Source organism: Antechinus flavipes, chromosome 2, assembly GCF_016432865.1.
Source record: "Antechinus flavipes isolate AdamAnt ecotype Samford, QLD, Australia chromosome 2, AdamAnt_v2, whole genome shotgun sequence".
NCBI classification, from domain to species: domain Eukaryota; kingdom Metazoa; phylum Chordata; class Mammalia; order Dasyuromorphia; family Dasyuridae; genus Antechinus; species Antechinus flavipes.
In genome coordinates, this window is record NC_067399.1 from 384,787,816 (window position 1) to 384,803,848 (window position 16,033).

Genomic DNA, 16,033 nt, shown 5'->3' on the forward strand with positions numbered 1-16,033 from the left:
TCTGTCCATCCTTGATCAATTGAAACTGAATTAGCTCTCTTTATGGAAGAGATCCACTTCCATCAGAATACATCCTCAAACAGTGTCATTGTTGAAGTATATAATGATCTCCTGGTTCTGCTCATTTCACTTGGCTTCAGTTCATGTAAGTCTCGCCAGTCCTCTCTGTATTCATCCTGCTGGTCATTCCTTACAGAACAATAATATTCAATAACATTCATATACCACAATTTACCCAACCATTCTCCAGTTAATGGGCATCCATTCATTTTCCAGCTTCTAGCCACTACAAACAGGGCTGCCACAAACATTTTGGCACATACAGCTCCCTTTCCTTTCTTTAGTATCTCTTTGGGGTATAAGCCCAGTAGAAACACTGATGGATCAAAGGGTATGCACAGTTTGATAACTTTTTGAGCATAATTCCAAATTGCTCTCCAGAATGGTTGGATGTATTCACAATTCCACCAACAAGGTATCAGTGTCCCTGTTTTCCCACATCCCCTCCAACATTCCACATTATCTTTCCCTGTCACTCTAGCCAATCTGACAGGTATGTAGTGGTATCTCAGAGTTGTCTTAATTTGCATTTCTCTGATTAATAATAATTTGGAGCACATTTTCATATGTTTATAAATAGTTTCAATTTCTTCATCTGAGAATTGTCTGTTCATATCCTTTGACCATTTGAAATAAAATTTCTTATGAAAAAGATGAAATAGAAATTTCTTAAACAGCTAGACTCAAAAAATAGTTATTTAATGCTTGAATGTCAATTTTTACTAAAGGTCTCCAGAGGAGTACTTCAAAGATCATTCAATCAACAATCATTTATCAAGGGCCTACTGTATGCCAGGCATTATGTTAGGATTGGGGAATAAACATACAAAAATGAAATAGTCTCTACTCTCTAATCAGCTTATATTCTTGTGACAGAGAAACCTTATACACATAAGCATATGAAGAATAAAAAAATAAAAAATAGATGACAGGTTTTTAAACACAATGTGATTATAGAAGAGGGCACCAGAAGTTAAAAAAAAAATAACAGGAAAGGCTTCATGTAGTTTAGAGTGTGGGAAGTAGAGTATTATGTGATTAAGATGGAAAGATAGGTTGCACTTAGCTTTGCTCTGTAGTATGTAGCATTTTTTTTTTGTCAGTGATTTAAAAGAAAGGCATAAGTGGCATGATCATCCAATTTACAGATGACACAAAAATGAAGAAGTTAGAGTTAACACAATGGATGAGAACCAGGTTCCAAAAAGATCATTATAATGTGGTACATTTGGGTGAATCTAGTAAGATTCATTTAATAGAAACAAATGCTTTCCAATTTGTCAAATACCTTACATATCCCCCCAGAAATCAACTCCACAAGTATAAGAGATAGAGGATGAGAAAGCTCTTTTTCTGGAAAAGATCTAGAGATTTTACAGGATTACAAGGGCATTCTAAGTTAGCAACTTTAGCCAAACAAACTAATAAAATCTTGGACTGCATCAAGAGAGACAAAGATGCCAGGAAGCAATGAGGAACGAGGTGTGATTTGCTTTGCTGGTCAGACCATATTTGCAGTATTGTTTTTAATTCTAAGTACCACAGTTTAGAAAGGACATTAATAAACCAGATAACAGGGAGAAGAGGGCAACCAGCATAGTGAAGGATTTGGAATCCAAGTCATGTGAGGATTGAAGGAACTGGGGATATTTAGCATGAAGGAAAAACACCCTCAAAGAGAAACATGATAGGTATCTTCTAAGTGAAAGAAGAATAAACATATTAAACATCTGGTATGGTAAATATGTGCAGAAGGAATTAAAGGGAATTAAGACTGATAAGGGTGAGTAACTTGTTCAAAGTCACATAGCTAATAAGTGTCAGAGGCTAGACTGGCCCAGGTCTTCTGACTATAGACCTAAGGTTCAATCATTAGGAAGATGGTGTTGTATACAACAATAGAGAAGTTTGGCTATGGAGCAGTTTAACAGGAAAGATCACAAGTTTAATTTGAGACATTTAATTTTTACAGTCATTTGCTTGATTTCTGGAGTATGAGAGGAGGAGACATGAGTTCAAGGTGTACCTCTGATTTATATTAGCTATGTGACTCTTGAACAAATCATGTTTCCTCTCAGTGGTCTAGACAACTAAGTCTATAAATTGCAGAGAAAATAGTGACCTGCATCAGTAGGAGTATGCTCATCTGGGAAGTCCCTACACCAATGAAATCATAGATCTACTCCCTATTCCTAAATCAGGGAGTAGTAATCTTATATCATGCATCCCTCTCACACTCTGGTAAAATCTATGGACTAATAGAATACAGTTTTGCAATTTAAAAATCATAAATTTTAAGGGAAGCCCATAATATTGAAATAGTTATCAAAAAATTTTTAAGTGGCTTCCAAGTTAAGAACACTTTTCCTTAAGTATGAATTCAAGCATATGGTAGCAGTTGGCCTTAATAATTAATTACATATTAGTCACATCTTAATTGGTTTGTTCTGAGATACATCTTACTTTCAAATGTAGATGTGTTAGTTTGAAATGAACTATTGGCATGGTCATCCCAGAGCCCATGGGCATTGTTCTAGGGAAGATCTTAATTATTTATTAATCATTCCTCACTTAGTGTTTTTGAGTTGTTTAATATCTCTACCCTAGAATTATTCTTCCTAACTGTTCATGAACATCAACAAAATATTCAATCCTAAACAAACAAAAAGCTCATGAAATATTTCTCATTGAGCTTTTGACCTTGCTGCAGATTATATCTATGCTTTTTAAAAATTTCATAATTTTTATTTTCCATAGTTACATGTAGAACATTTTTTACTATACATGTACATTTATTTTTTTTTTAATAGTTCCTCATGAATCACATTGGGAAAGAAAATCAGAACAAAAGGGGAAAATCATGAGAGGGGAAAAAACAGAAAAAAAGTGAACACAGCATGTGTTGATTTACATTCAGTATCTATAGTTCTGTCTCTGTATTTGGATGGCATTTTCCATTCAAAGTTTATTGGGATTGCCTTGCATCATTGAACTACTGTCAATTAATCATCTGTGCCTTCTAACAGCTATATAATTATGCCCATCTACAATATGCTGGAGGTCTTCCTTTGAGTCGTTAAATATTAATAATAATAAACACAGAACTTGAGCCATTCATTTATCATCTCTTGTGCTTGCTATTGACTGAGCATATCTTCCTTTTTTGTCCTGTGTCTTTGATATCTTTTTTTCTGTTTTTGTATTTCTTGCAATCAAGGTGGTGATATGCTAGAAACTACTTATTTCTACTATACATATTTCTGTTGTCCTTTGGGTTACTTGCAGTTATAAATCTTTGAGATAATAGCATTCCATGATTCACAGATATAAGTTGGAAATTAATGATATTAACAAAGATGAACTTTTGAAGAAATAAAATTTCCTTTTTTGTTTTAAATAACTTTTTATTGCTAGAACCCATGCCAAAATAATTTTTTACAGCATTATCCCTTGCACTCACTTCTGTTCCGATTTTTCCCCTCCTTCCCTCCACCCCCTCCCCCAGATGGCAAGCAGTCCTTTACATGTTGAATAGGTTACAGTATATCCTAGATACAATACATATTTGCAGAACCGAACAGTTCTCCCGCTGCACAGGGAGAATTGGATTCAGAAGGTAAAAATAACTCGGGAAGAAAATCAAAAATGCAAATAGTTCACATTCATTTCCCAGTATTCCTTCTTTGGGTGTAGCTGTTTCTGTCCATCATTTCTCCAATGAAACTCAGTTAAGTCTCTTTGTCAGAGAAATCCACTTCCATCAGAATACATCCTCATACAATATCGTTGTCGAAGTGTATAATGATCTCCTGGTTCTGCTCATCTCACTTAGCATCAGTCCATGTAGGTCTCTCCAAGCCTCTCTGTATTCATCCTGCTGGTCATTCCTTACAGAGCAGTAATATTCTATAACATTCATATACCACAATTTACCCAGCCATTCTCCAATTGATGGGCATCCATTCATTTTCCAGTTTCTAGCCACTACAAACAGGGCTGCTACAAACATTTTGGCACATACAGGTCCCCTTCCCTTTTTTAGTATCTCTTTGGGGTATAAGCCCAATAGAAACACTGCTGGATCAAAGGGTATGCACAGTTTGATAACTTTTTGGGCATAATTCCAGATCGCTCTCCAGAATGGCTGGATTCGTTCACAACTCCACCAACAATGCATCAGTGTCCCCGTTTTCCCGCATCCCCTCCAACATTCATCATTATTTTTTCCTGTCATCTTAGCCAATCTGACAGATAACCCTATTTGTTAAAGAGGGTTGCTTTTCCTTTTGGGGGGGGGGGGTATGTGGCAATGTGGGAGGTAGGAAAAAAACATTTTTGTTTATTAAAATAAAATTTAATTTTTAAAAGTGACAGTGAAAAAAAAAGAGAGAAAGTTCAGAAATTACCTAGTTTTCCACTAGAGTAGTTAGTGGACCCAGGATGACCAAGATTCGAATCCTGCCTCTGATATTGACTAGATGTATGAACCCAGGCAAGTCACTTTATCTCTATGCCTCAATATCTTCATTAGTAAACTAAAATAATAATATCACCTATACTGATCAAATGGTGAATTCAACACAAAAAGCTCCTATTTTTTTTATCTATACTGATAAAACTGATTGGTTGCATGGCAAGCATGTGGTCTTTGGCCAAGTAAAAGAAACCGTGAACATTATGGATACTATAGAACGCTTTGGTTCTCTCTTGATAGCAGAACCAACAAGAAGATTGCCATTTCTGACCGTAGGCAATTTTCGGAAGTTTTTCTATTTTGGCTTTTGTCTTACCCACCAAACCATTTCATATCTGCTCTCATACCCTATAATCCTTGGGCTCTCACTTGCTGTAATTCTCTTTGAATTTCATTTTCCTTTTTCTTCCACAAGTATGGCTATGACAAGAGAAATAAATTTCTGATTGTGAAATAAAAAACTAAAATACAAAAATAAAACAAGCCAATAGAAAAGGTTCAGGCCACAGATGATGAAGACTGGAACTGGGGGGGGGGGGGCAGTGGCTGTATGAGTAGAATGAGGGGGCATTCAGCTTTGTGGTTATTCCTGCCCTTTAACTTTCTTAAATCATTGTATAGTTTTATTTGCATATTTCACAGTGCTTCAGGTCATGTCTTCCCATATTTCTTTGTTTTCTTGAGGCTCATTATTTCTTTTTTGTTTGTTTTTTTTTATAATAATAGCTTTTTATTTTTCAAAATATATGCATAGTTTCAAAACCTTGCAAAATCTTGGGTTCCAAATTTTTCTCCTTCCTTCACTCTTTCCCCCTTCCCCTAGGCATCAAGTTATCCAATATAGGTTACACACATGCAATTCTTCTAAACATGTTTCCACATTTATCATGCTGCACAAAAAAAATCAAATAAAAAACAGGAAAAATGAGAAAAAAAACAAACAAACAAGAAATAACAACAAAAAAAGAAGGAAAAACACTATGTTGTAATACATATTCAGTCCCCATAGTCCTCTCTCTGTCTGCAGTTAGTTCTCTCCATCTCAAGTCTAAGTGGAATTGACCTGAATCACTTCATTGCTGAAAGAAATCAATTCCATCACAGATGATCATCACATGATTTCACTGTTGCTGTGTACAATGTTCTCTTGGTTTTACTGACTTCATTCAGTATCAGTTCATGAAGGTCTCTCCAGACTTCTCTGAAATCTTCCTGCTGATTGTTTCTTATAAAACAATAATATTCCATAACAATCATATACATAATTTATTCAGCCATTCCCCAACTGATGGGCATCCATTCAGTTTCCAGTTCCTTGTCACTACAAAAAGGGCTGCTACAAACATTTTTTTTGCACATGTGGATCCTTTTCCTTCCCATATTATCTCTTTAGAATACAAACCCAATAGAGACACTGCTAGATCAAAGGATATGCACAGTTTGATAGTTCTTTAGATATAGTTCCTCATTGCTCTCCAGAATATTGGAACAGTTCACAGCTTTACCAAAAATGTATCAGTGATACATGATAATGATAAATGTTTTCTTATATCCTCTCCAACATTTATCATCATCTTTTCCTTTCATCTTAGCCAATCTAAGAAGTATGAAGTAGGACCTCAAAGTTTTTTGAATTTGCATTTCTCTAATCAATAGTGATTTAGAACATTTTTTCACATGACTAGAAATAGCTTTATTTTCTTTGCCAGAAAATTGTCTGCTCATATCCTTTGACCATTTATCAATTGAAAAAATGACTTGTATTGTTATAAGTTTGAGTCCGTTCTCTATTTTAGAAATGAGAGCTTTATCAGAACATTTGATATAGTTTTCCCCCCAGTTTTCTGCTTCCCTTCTAATCTTGGCTGCATTGGTTTTGTTTGTATAGAAACTTTTTAATGTAATATAAACAAAATTACCCATTTTGCATTTTATAATGTTCTCTAGTTCTTCTTTGGCCATAAATTTCTTTCTTCTCTATAGATCTGAGAAAACAAGATCCTTTGTTCTTCTAATTTGCTTATAATTTCACCTTTATGTTTAAATTGTGAACCCATTTTGATCTTATTTTGGTATAGGGTGTTAAGTACTGGTCAGTGTCTAATTTCTGCCTTACTGTTTTCCAATTTTCTCAATAATTTTTGTCAAATAGTGAATTCTTATCCCAGCTGGAATCTTCTAGCTTCCAGAAACTATAAATTACTATAGTCATTGACTATTGTATCTTGTGAATCTAACCTATTCCACTAGTCCACTACTCTATTTCTTAGTCAATACCAAATGGTTTTGATGACCACTGCTTTATAATAGAGTTTTAGGTCTAGTACAGCCAGGCCATCTTCATTTGCATTTTTTTATTAATTTTGTTGAAATTCTTAACCTTTTACCTTAACCAGATGAATTTTTCTTCTTATTTTTTCTAGCTCTATAAAGTAATTTCTTTGATTGCTATGGTACTGAATAAGTAAATTAATTTAGGTAGAATTGTTTTTAATATTAGACTTGGCCTACCCATGAGCACTTGATATTCTTCCAATTGCTTAGATATAACTTAATTTGTGTGAAAATTATTTTTTAATTGTGTTCATATATTTCTGACTTTGTTTTGGCAAGTAGTCTCTCTCAAACTTTATATTATCTACAATTATTTTTAATGGAATTTCTCTTTCTATCTCTTGCTGCTGGACTTTGTTGGTAACATAGAAATGCCTGTAACTTTGCTTTGTTTCTAGTAATTGATTCTCTAAGTTATACTATCATATCATCTGCAAAAAGTGATAATTTTGTTTCCTCATTATCTACTCTAATTCCTTCAATTTCTTTTTTCTTCTCTTATTGCTAATGTTAACATTTCTAATACAATATTGAATAGTAATGGTGATAGTGGACAACCTTGTTTCATCCCTAATTTTATTGGGAATGTTTTTCATTTATCTCCATTATAATGATACTTGGCTGATAGTTTTAGATAGATGCTATTTATCATTTTAAAGAAAACTCCATTTATTCCTATGCTCTTTAGTGTTTTAATAGGAATGGGTGTTGTTTCTTGTCAAATGCTTTTTCTGCATCTATTGATATAATCACATAATTTCTGTTAGTTTGGTTATTAATATACTCAATTATGCTAATAGTTTTCCTTGTATTCCTAGCATAAATCCCATTTGATCATAATGTATTATTCTGGTGATGAGTTGCTGTAATCTCTTTGCTAATATTTTATTTAAGATTTTTGCATCGATATTCATTAGGAAATTGTTATATAATTTTCTTTCTTTATTTTGACCCTTCCTGGTTTAGGTATTAGCATCTTATTTGTGTTAAAAAAAAAAAAAAGAAGAAGAAGAAGAATTTGGTAGGACTCTTTCTTCCCTTATTTTTTCCAAATAGTTTGTATAGTATTGGAATTAATTGTTCTTTAAATGTTTGGTAAAATTCACTTGTAAATTCATCTGGTCCTGGCCATTTTTTCTTAGGAATTTCATTGGGATTCTTTATTTCTTATAGCACAATATATTATTGTGCTTCACATCAATGAACCACAATTTGTTTAAACATTCTCCAGTCTATAGTTATCTATATTTGTTCTAGTTCTTTGTTCCTACCAAAAAAAAAAATGCTCTATAAATGTTTCCTGAATATTTGGAATCTTTCGGTTATGGAGTTCTTGAGATATATGCCTAACAGTAGTAACTCTGGGTCAAAGGGTATGGACCTTTTAATCACTTTGCATAATTCCAAATTGCTTTCTATAATGATTGGGAGAATTCTACATTTGTAACAACTTCCCATTGCATTTTTTAAATTCTAAAAAATTACTATGTACTTTCTCTTCTTCCCACACTCCACTGAAAAATGAAAAAAAAAAAAAAAAGAAAGAAAAAAAATTCCTTGTAACAAAGGCATAGTCAAGCAAAACAAATTCCCATTTTAGCATATACAAATATTTTATATGTACATATGTATGACTTGCCCGATTTTCATTTAAAAAAAAAAAAACTTATAAGGAAGGAAAATAAGGGGGAAAGGACCTTTAAGAATTTCAGATCACTTAACATTAGGAAGAACAGTTTTAATTACAGGAATATTTCAAACTTTTTATGAGTCCTTCCACTTGTAATGTGTACGTATGTATCTATATAAATGTATATATCCATTTCTCTTATTAATGATTCAGATTATTTCTTTTTTTTTAATTTTTATTTAATAATTACTTTATATTGACAGAATCCATGCCAGGGTAATTTTTTTTTTTTACAACATTATCCTTTGCACTCATTTCTGTTCCAATTTTTTTCCCCTCCCTCCCTTCACCCCCTCCCCTAGATGGCAAGCAGTCCTTTATATGTTGGATATGTTGCAGTATATCCTAGATACAATATATGTGTGCAGAACCAAACAGTTCTCTTGTTGCATAGGGAGAATTGGATTCAGAAGGTATAAATAACCCGGGAAAAAAAACAAAATGCAGATAGTTCACATTCGTTTCCCAGTGTTCTTTCTTTGGGTGTAGCTGCTTTTGTCCGTCATTTATCAATTGAAACTCAGTTAGGTCTCTTTGTCAAAGAAATCCACTTCCATCAAAATATGTCCTCATACGATATCGTTGTCGAAGTGTATAATGATCTCCTGGTTCTGCTCATTTCACTTAGCATCAATTCATGTAAGTCTCGCCAGTCCTCTCTGTATTCATCCTGCTGGTCATTTCTTACAGAACAATAATATTCCATAACATTCATATACCACAATTTACCCAGCCATTCTCCAATTGATGGGCATCCATTCATTTTCCAGTTTCTGGCCACTACAAACAGGGCTGCTACAAACATTTTGGCACATACAGGTCCCTTTCCCTTCTTTAGTATTTCTTTGGGATATAAGCCCAATAGAAACACTGCTGGACCAAAGGGTATGCACAATTTGATAATTTTTTGGGCATAATTCCAGATTGCTCTCCAGAATGGTTGGATTTGTTCACAACTCCACCAACAATGCATCAGTGTCCTAGTTTTCCCGCATCCCCTCCAACATTCATCATTATTTTTTCCTGTCATCTTAGCCAATCTGACAGGTGTGTAGTGGTATCTCAGAGTTGTCTTAATTTGCATTTCTCTGATCAATAATGATTTGGAACACTCTTTCATATGAGTGGTAATAGTTTCAATTTCATCCTCTGAAAATTGTCTGTTCATATCCTTTGACCATTTATCAATTGGAGAATGGCTTGATTTCTTATAAATTTGAGTCAGTTCTCTATATATTTTGGAAATGAGGCCTTTATCAGAACCTTTAACTGTGAAAATGTTTTCCCAGTTTGTTGCTTCCCTTCTAATCTTGTTTGCATTAGTTTTATTTGTACAAAGGCTTTTTAATTTGATGTAATCAAAATTTTCTATTTTGTGATCAGTAATGGTCTCTAGTTCATCTTTGGTCACAAATTTCTTTCTCCTCCACAAGTCTGAGAGATAAACTATTCTATGTTCCTCTAATTTATTTCTAATCTCGTTCTTTATGCCTAGGTCATGGACCCATTTTGATCTTATCTTGGTATATGGTGTTAAGTGTGGGTCCATGCTTAATTTCTGCCATACTAATTTCCAATTATCCCAGCAGTTTTTATCAAATAATGAATTCTTTTCCCAGAAGTTAGGGGCTTTGGGTTTGTCAAACACTAGATTGCTATAGTTGACTATTCTGTCTTGTGAACCTAACCTTTTCCACTGATCCACTAATCTATTTCTTAGCCAATACCAAATGGTTTTGGTGACTGCTGCTTTATAATATAATTTTAGATCAGGTACAGCTAGGCCACCTTCATTTGATTTTTTTTTTCATTAATTCCCTTGAGATTCTCGACTTTTTATTGTTCCATATGAATTTTGTTGTTATTTCTTCTAGATCATTAAAATATTTTCTTGGAAGTCTGATTGGTATAGCACTAAATAAATAAATTAGTTTAGGGAGTATTGTCATCTTTATTATGTTCGCTTGGCCAATCCAAGAGCACTTAATATTTTTCCAATTATTTAAGTCTGACTTTATTTGTGTGGAGACTTTTTTATAATTTTGTTCATATAATTCCTGACTTTCCTTTGGTAGATAGATTCCCAAATATTTTATGGTATCAACAGTTATTCTGAATGGAATTTCTCTTTGTATCTCTTGCTGTTGGGTTTTGTTGGTGATGTATAAAAATGCTGAGGATTTATGGGGATTTATTTTGTAGCCAGCTACTTTGCTAAAATTATGAATTATTTCTAATAGCTTTTTAGTAGAATCTCTGGGGTTCTCTAGGTATACCATCATATCATCTGCAAAGAGTGATAGTTTGGTTTCCTCATTGCCTACTCTAATTCCTTTAATATCTTTCTCGACTCTTATTGCCGAGGCTAGTGTTTCTAATACGATATTAAATAATAATGGTGATAGAGGGCAACCTTGCTTCACTCCAGATCTTACTGGGAAAGGTTCCAGTTTTTCCCCATTGCATATGATGCTTACTGATGGTTTTAAATATATGCTCCTGACTATTTTAAGGAAAAGTCCATTTATTCCTATGCTCTCAAGTGTTTTTATTAGGAATGGATGTTGGATTTTATCAAATGCTTTTTCTGCATCTATTGAGATGATCATATGGTTTTTGTTTGTTTGGTTATTGATATAGTCAATTATGCTAATAGTTTTCCTAATATTGAACCAGCCCTGCATTCCTGGTATAAATCCTACTTGGTCATAGTGTATTATCCTGGGGATGATTTTCTGTAATCTTTTTGCTAATATTTTATTTAAGATTTTAGCATCAATATTCATTAGGGAGATTGGTCTATAATTTTCTTTCTCTGTTTTCAGCCTACCTGGTTTAGGTATCAGTACCATGTCTGTGTCATAAAAGGAGTTTGGTAGGACTCCTTCAATCCCTATTTTTTCAAATAGTTTATTTAGCATTGGAGTTAATTGTTCTTTAAATGTTTGGTAGAATTCACATGTAAATCCATCTGGTCCTGGGGATTTTTTCTTAGGGAGTTGATTGATAGTTTGTTCTATTTTTTTTTCTGAGATGGGACTGTTTAGGATATTTACTTCTTCCTCTGTTAGTTTTGGCAAGCTATATTTTTGGAGGTATTTTTCTATTTCATTTAAGTTGTCGAATTTATTGGCATAAAGTTGGGCAAAGTAACTCCTAATTATTGCTCTAATTTCCTCTTCGTTAGTGGTGAGTTCTCCCTTTTCCTTTTTAAGACTAACAATTTGATTTTCCTCTTTCCTTTTTTTAATCAGATTTACTAAGGGTTTATCTATTTTGTTGGTTTTTTCATAGAACCAACTCTTAGTTTTATTAATTAATTCAATAGTTTTTTTACTTTCAATTGATCTCTCCTTTTATTTTTAGAATTTCAAGTTTAGTGTTTGACTGGGGGTTTTTAATTTGTTCCTTTTCTAGCATTTTTAGTTGCAAACCCAATTCATTGACCTTCTCTTTCTCTATTTTATACAAATAGGCCTCTAGAGATATGAAATTTCCCCTTATTACCACTTTGGCTGCATCCCATACATTTTGGTATGATGTCTCATTATTATCGTTTTCTTGGGTGAAGTTATTAATTATGTCTGTGATTTGCTGTTTCGCCCAATCATTCTTTAGTATGAGATTATTTAGTTTCCAATTATTTTTTGGTCTACTTCCCCCTGGTTTTTTGTTGAATGTAATTTTCATTGCATCGTGGTCTGAAAAGGATGCATTTACTATTTCTGTCTTACTGCATTTGAGTTTGAGGTTTTTATGTCCTAATATATGGTCAATTTTTGTATAGGTTCCATGAACTGCTGAAAAGAAAGTGTATTCCTTTCTGTCTCCATTACATTTTCTCCAGAGATCTATCATATCTAACTTTTCTAGTATTCTATTTACCTCTTTGACTTCTTTCTTATTTATTTTGTGGTTTGATTTATCTAATTCTGAGAGTGCAAGGTTAAGATTTCCCACTATTATAGTTTTACTGTCTATTTCTTCTTGCAGCTCTCTTAATTTCTCTTTTAAGAATTTAGATGCTACACCACTTGGTGCATATATGTTTAATATAGATAGTGCTTCATTATCCATGCTACCCTTTAGCAAGATATAGTGCCCTTCCTTATCTCTTTTAATTAGATCAATTTTTGCTTTAGCTTGATCTGAGATCAAGATGGCTACCCCTGCTTTTTTGACTTCACCTGAAGCATAGTAGATTTTGCTCCAACCTTTTACCTTTAACCTGCATGTATCTCCCCGCTTCAGGTGTGTTTCCTGTAAACAACATATTGTAGGATTCTGGCTTTTAATCCATGATTCAGATTATTTCTTATGGTTGTTAAGAGTTTGTAATTATTCTTTTGAGAATTGCTTCTTTATATGTTTTAAACATTTATCAACTGGGGAGACCTTCAGATATTTAAAGGTAGCTCTTGCATTCCTCCTTAATCTTCTCCTGGCCAATATTTCTAGTTTCCTCAACAGAATAAGAAATGGATGAGGAACCTCAGCAATCATCTAGTCTAATACACATATTAAAGTAATGTCTACTAAAGCATACCCAGTCTCAATTTAAAGACCTCCAAGTCATGCAATCCATAATATCTCCTTCAAACTGAGGTTGAACATCCACATTGATATGTTATAATGATTTTTTCTTTAGTATGGGGATTAGACTACATGGCCAGTGATATCACTTGTCTCTCAAATTCAGTGAATCTCTGACCTTGAAGATCAACTACATATAACCTCTTTATTATATGGATGAAGATTCTGAAACATGGAGAAATCTTGATTTGTCAAGTTCTCCTGACTCCAAAGTTAAGTGCTTTTTACCTCCTTTCTGCTCTCTTTGTGTAGCCTAAGAATAATGTAGGATCACTCCTTTTTCCCTCCCCCAATCCAGTTAGTCACTCCAGTTAGTCACACTGGATCCCTTGTGTAAAATCTGACATACTGTAGTGTCTGTGAATCATTCTGCACATGAAAAATTGGAACATTTCCAAATGAAGGAATGAAGGAATTTCCAAATGAAGCTTGTAAAAAGCTTGATTTATTCCTATAATTAAAAATTGATCTTCCTAATGTCAAGTGATTTAGAATTCTTAAAGATCCTTTTCTCTCTTATTTTCCTTCCTTATAAGCTTCTATTCTGAAAATCAGGCAAGTCATAGACAAGGAAAGGAATTCCAGCCACACTGAACCAATTTAAAACCTTTTCCAGACTAACATTCCTCTCAAACCAAGCAGTAAGAAAAAGGGAGTGACCGTAGAAGAGCACATTAAGACATTTGAAAAATGATCCCTACTCTGAAAGTTAAAAAACACACTGGGAAGCCAAACTTTCAGACACAGTGCATTGTGTTCTAGGAGACTGTTACAATCAAGCTCTCTTTTCTCTTGTTTTCTCATCTGTCATCTTTCAACTCAGTGAATTTTGAATTCACTTATTCTTTTCTCATCTTCTCTTTTTCTTAGGGTCTGTGCTTACTTAATGGTACAAAGTCTAAATGAGCACTGCACACCAATGGTGCTTAATCAGTACTTGCTGAATGGCTATTTAGATGAGAATTTACAGAATAAACATTAGAATATTTATTTAATTTAGAATTTACCTGGTTCAAAACCTCTCCCTTTATTGAGAAGCAGAGACCTAGAGGTGGAAAGTAACACATGCAAACTCGTGCTGCAGGTTAGTGGGAGAGCCAGGCCTAGAATCCAAATCTCCTGACTTACACTAATGTGCTCTTTCCACTATTATGCAGAGCCTGTGCATCCTATTTTTCTATTTTACTCTGCTGAAGTACATGCCTAGTATGTATTTTGTCCTCAAATGCTTTCTTGAAAACATCCAGAATTAAATAACAAGTAGCACAAACTGGAAAATTCTTTTGGAGTTATCTCACTCTCATTTCTCCTATTTTTGAGGTACACATGATAATCTAGGTAGTTATGATGTTTATTAGGGAACTGAAATCCTGTTTTTGTAACACAGACCCTGGAACATATTTTAGGAGAAACAAATTGCTCCTTAGACTTAGTCTGGTAGCGCTATGCAATCTAGGTCTTTCTAGTAGGCATTTAATGTATACTTGTTGAATTTTATTGAATTGGAAGCACTTATTAGATTTCACTCACCTCTGCCTTTCTGCCTTCCTGAAATCTAAATTTTATTATCGAAAAGGAATTTATTATATTTCAGCCTTTCGAGAATTCTACTCTCACTTAGCTTCTCAAATCTGGAAACCTCCCCTTGATAGATGAAAATGGAACTTCTATTTCCAGTGCCTACTTTGAATCCTTTGAGCAAAATTAAATGTTCTCTTTAAGCTTTGCTTTTACCCTGGGCAGAAAGATTCATTACTGATTGTTTGATCTGGATATTTTTTTTTTCCTGGCAGCTAGGGAGCCCTTCCCCAAAAGATTATTCTGCTACCTAATTAGGGGAGACAATATCTGTTATACTCTATCCAGTTCTGGGCAGTGTATTTTGGGAGTATATTTTTGACTAATTGGATGGTATCAAGAAGTACTGGAACCTTTCACATAATAGACATTTAATAAATGTTTGTTGACTTGAGTTGATAGATACTTCTCAGTATTTTATGATCTGTCATGTAAGAACTGGTTGAAAGAATTAAAACATAAAAATCCATATGTGCTTGAACCAAGACAAAATATTATACTATTCATAGTACCCTTGTTCTAGATTTTGTGCTTCTATTAATTTAGCCTAAGATCTTGCTAGTTTTTTATGGTACCATATTATACTTTTGACTCATTTTAAACTTTAAAGTCCATTAATATCCCCTGTCTTGTAATATAAAGTTCTTATATGTATCATATATAAATGGCTAATTTGCACAGGTGAATATTGTCTAACCACACTCTTAATTGTTAAATTAACTTTTTGAATCCATGTGTAGGATTTTACAATTATTTGTATTAAACAGTCACTTTACATTTGGCTCAGTGTCAATGGTGCTTATTGTGAATGTGACTATTTATACCTTGTAAATTAACAAATGTTATAAATCAAAGCTTTATTTATTGTTTTGTTATCTATACTTATTACTGATTGAAAAAATGTTAATAACTCAGATTAAATTTAAAAGTCCAATTAGACATAAACTTTCCCTTTCTCTCTACCACTCCCAGAGCCATTGGTTAGGCATTGATCAGCTCCCTCCTGCTCAGTGCTCTAACCTATTGTGATCTTTTCTTTTTTAGATCCCAACTCTTAACTCACATGTCAGCTATCCCTCTCAGTTTGCAACATCTGCAAATTTGATAAGCATTGTATTTATTCCTTAATCCAAGCTTGACAAAAAAAAGTTGAATAGCCCATGACCAAACAGATCCCACGGGAATCCATTAAGTCCTCCCTCTACATTGACTTTGATTCACTAGTTAGCATTCATGACTTTAGTCATTCAACCGATTCCCAAATCCACTTAAATGTCTTATCATCTCATGCACGTTTTTAATCT

General features: G+C 33.6%; 1 protein-coding gene across 1 annotated transcript in view; it reads left to right on the forward strand.

Annotated features, from left to right (window-relative positions):
• Nucleotides 1-16,033, forward strand: part of SYNE3 (spectrin repeat containing nuclear envelope family member 3) — a 206,549-nt gene that overhangs the window by 61,630 nt on the left and 128,886 nt on the right. The window lies entirely within an intron of this gene.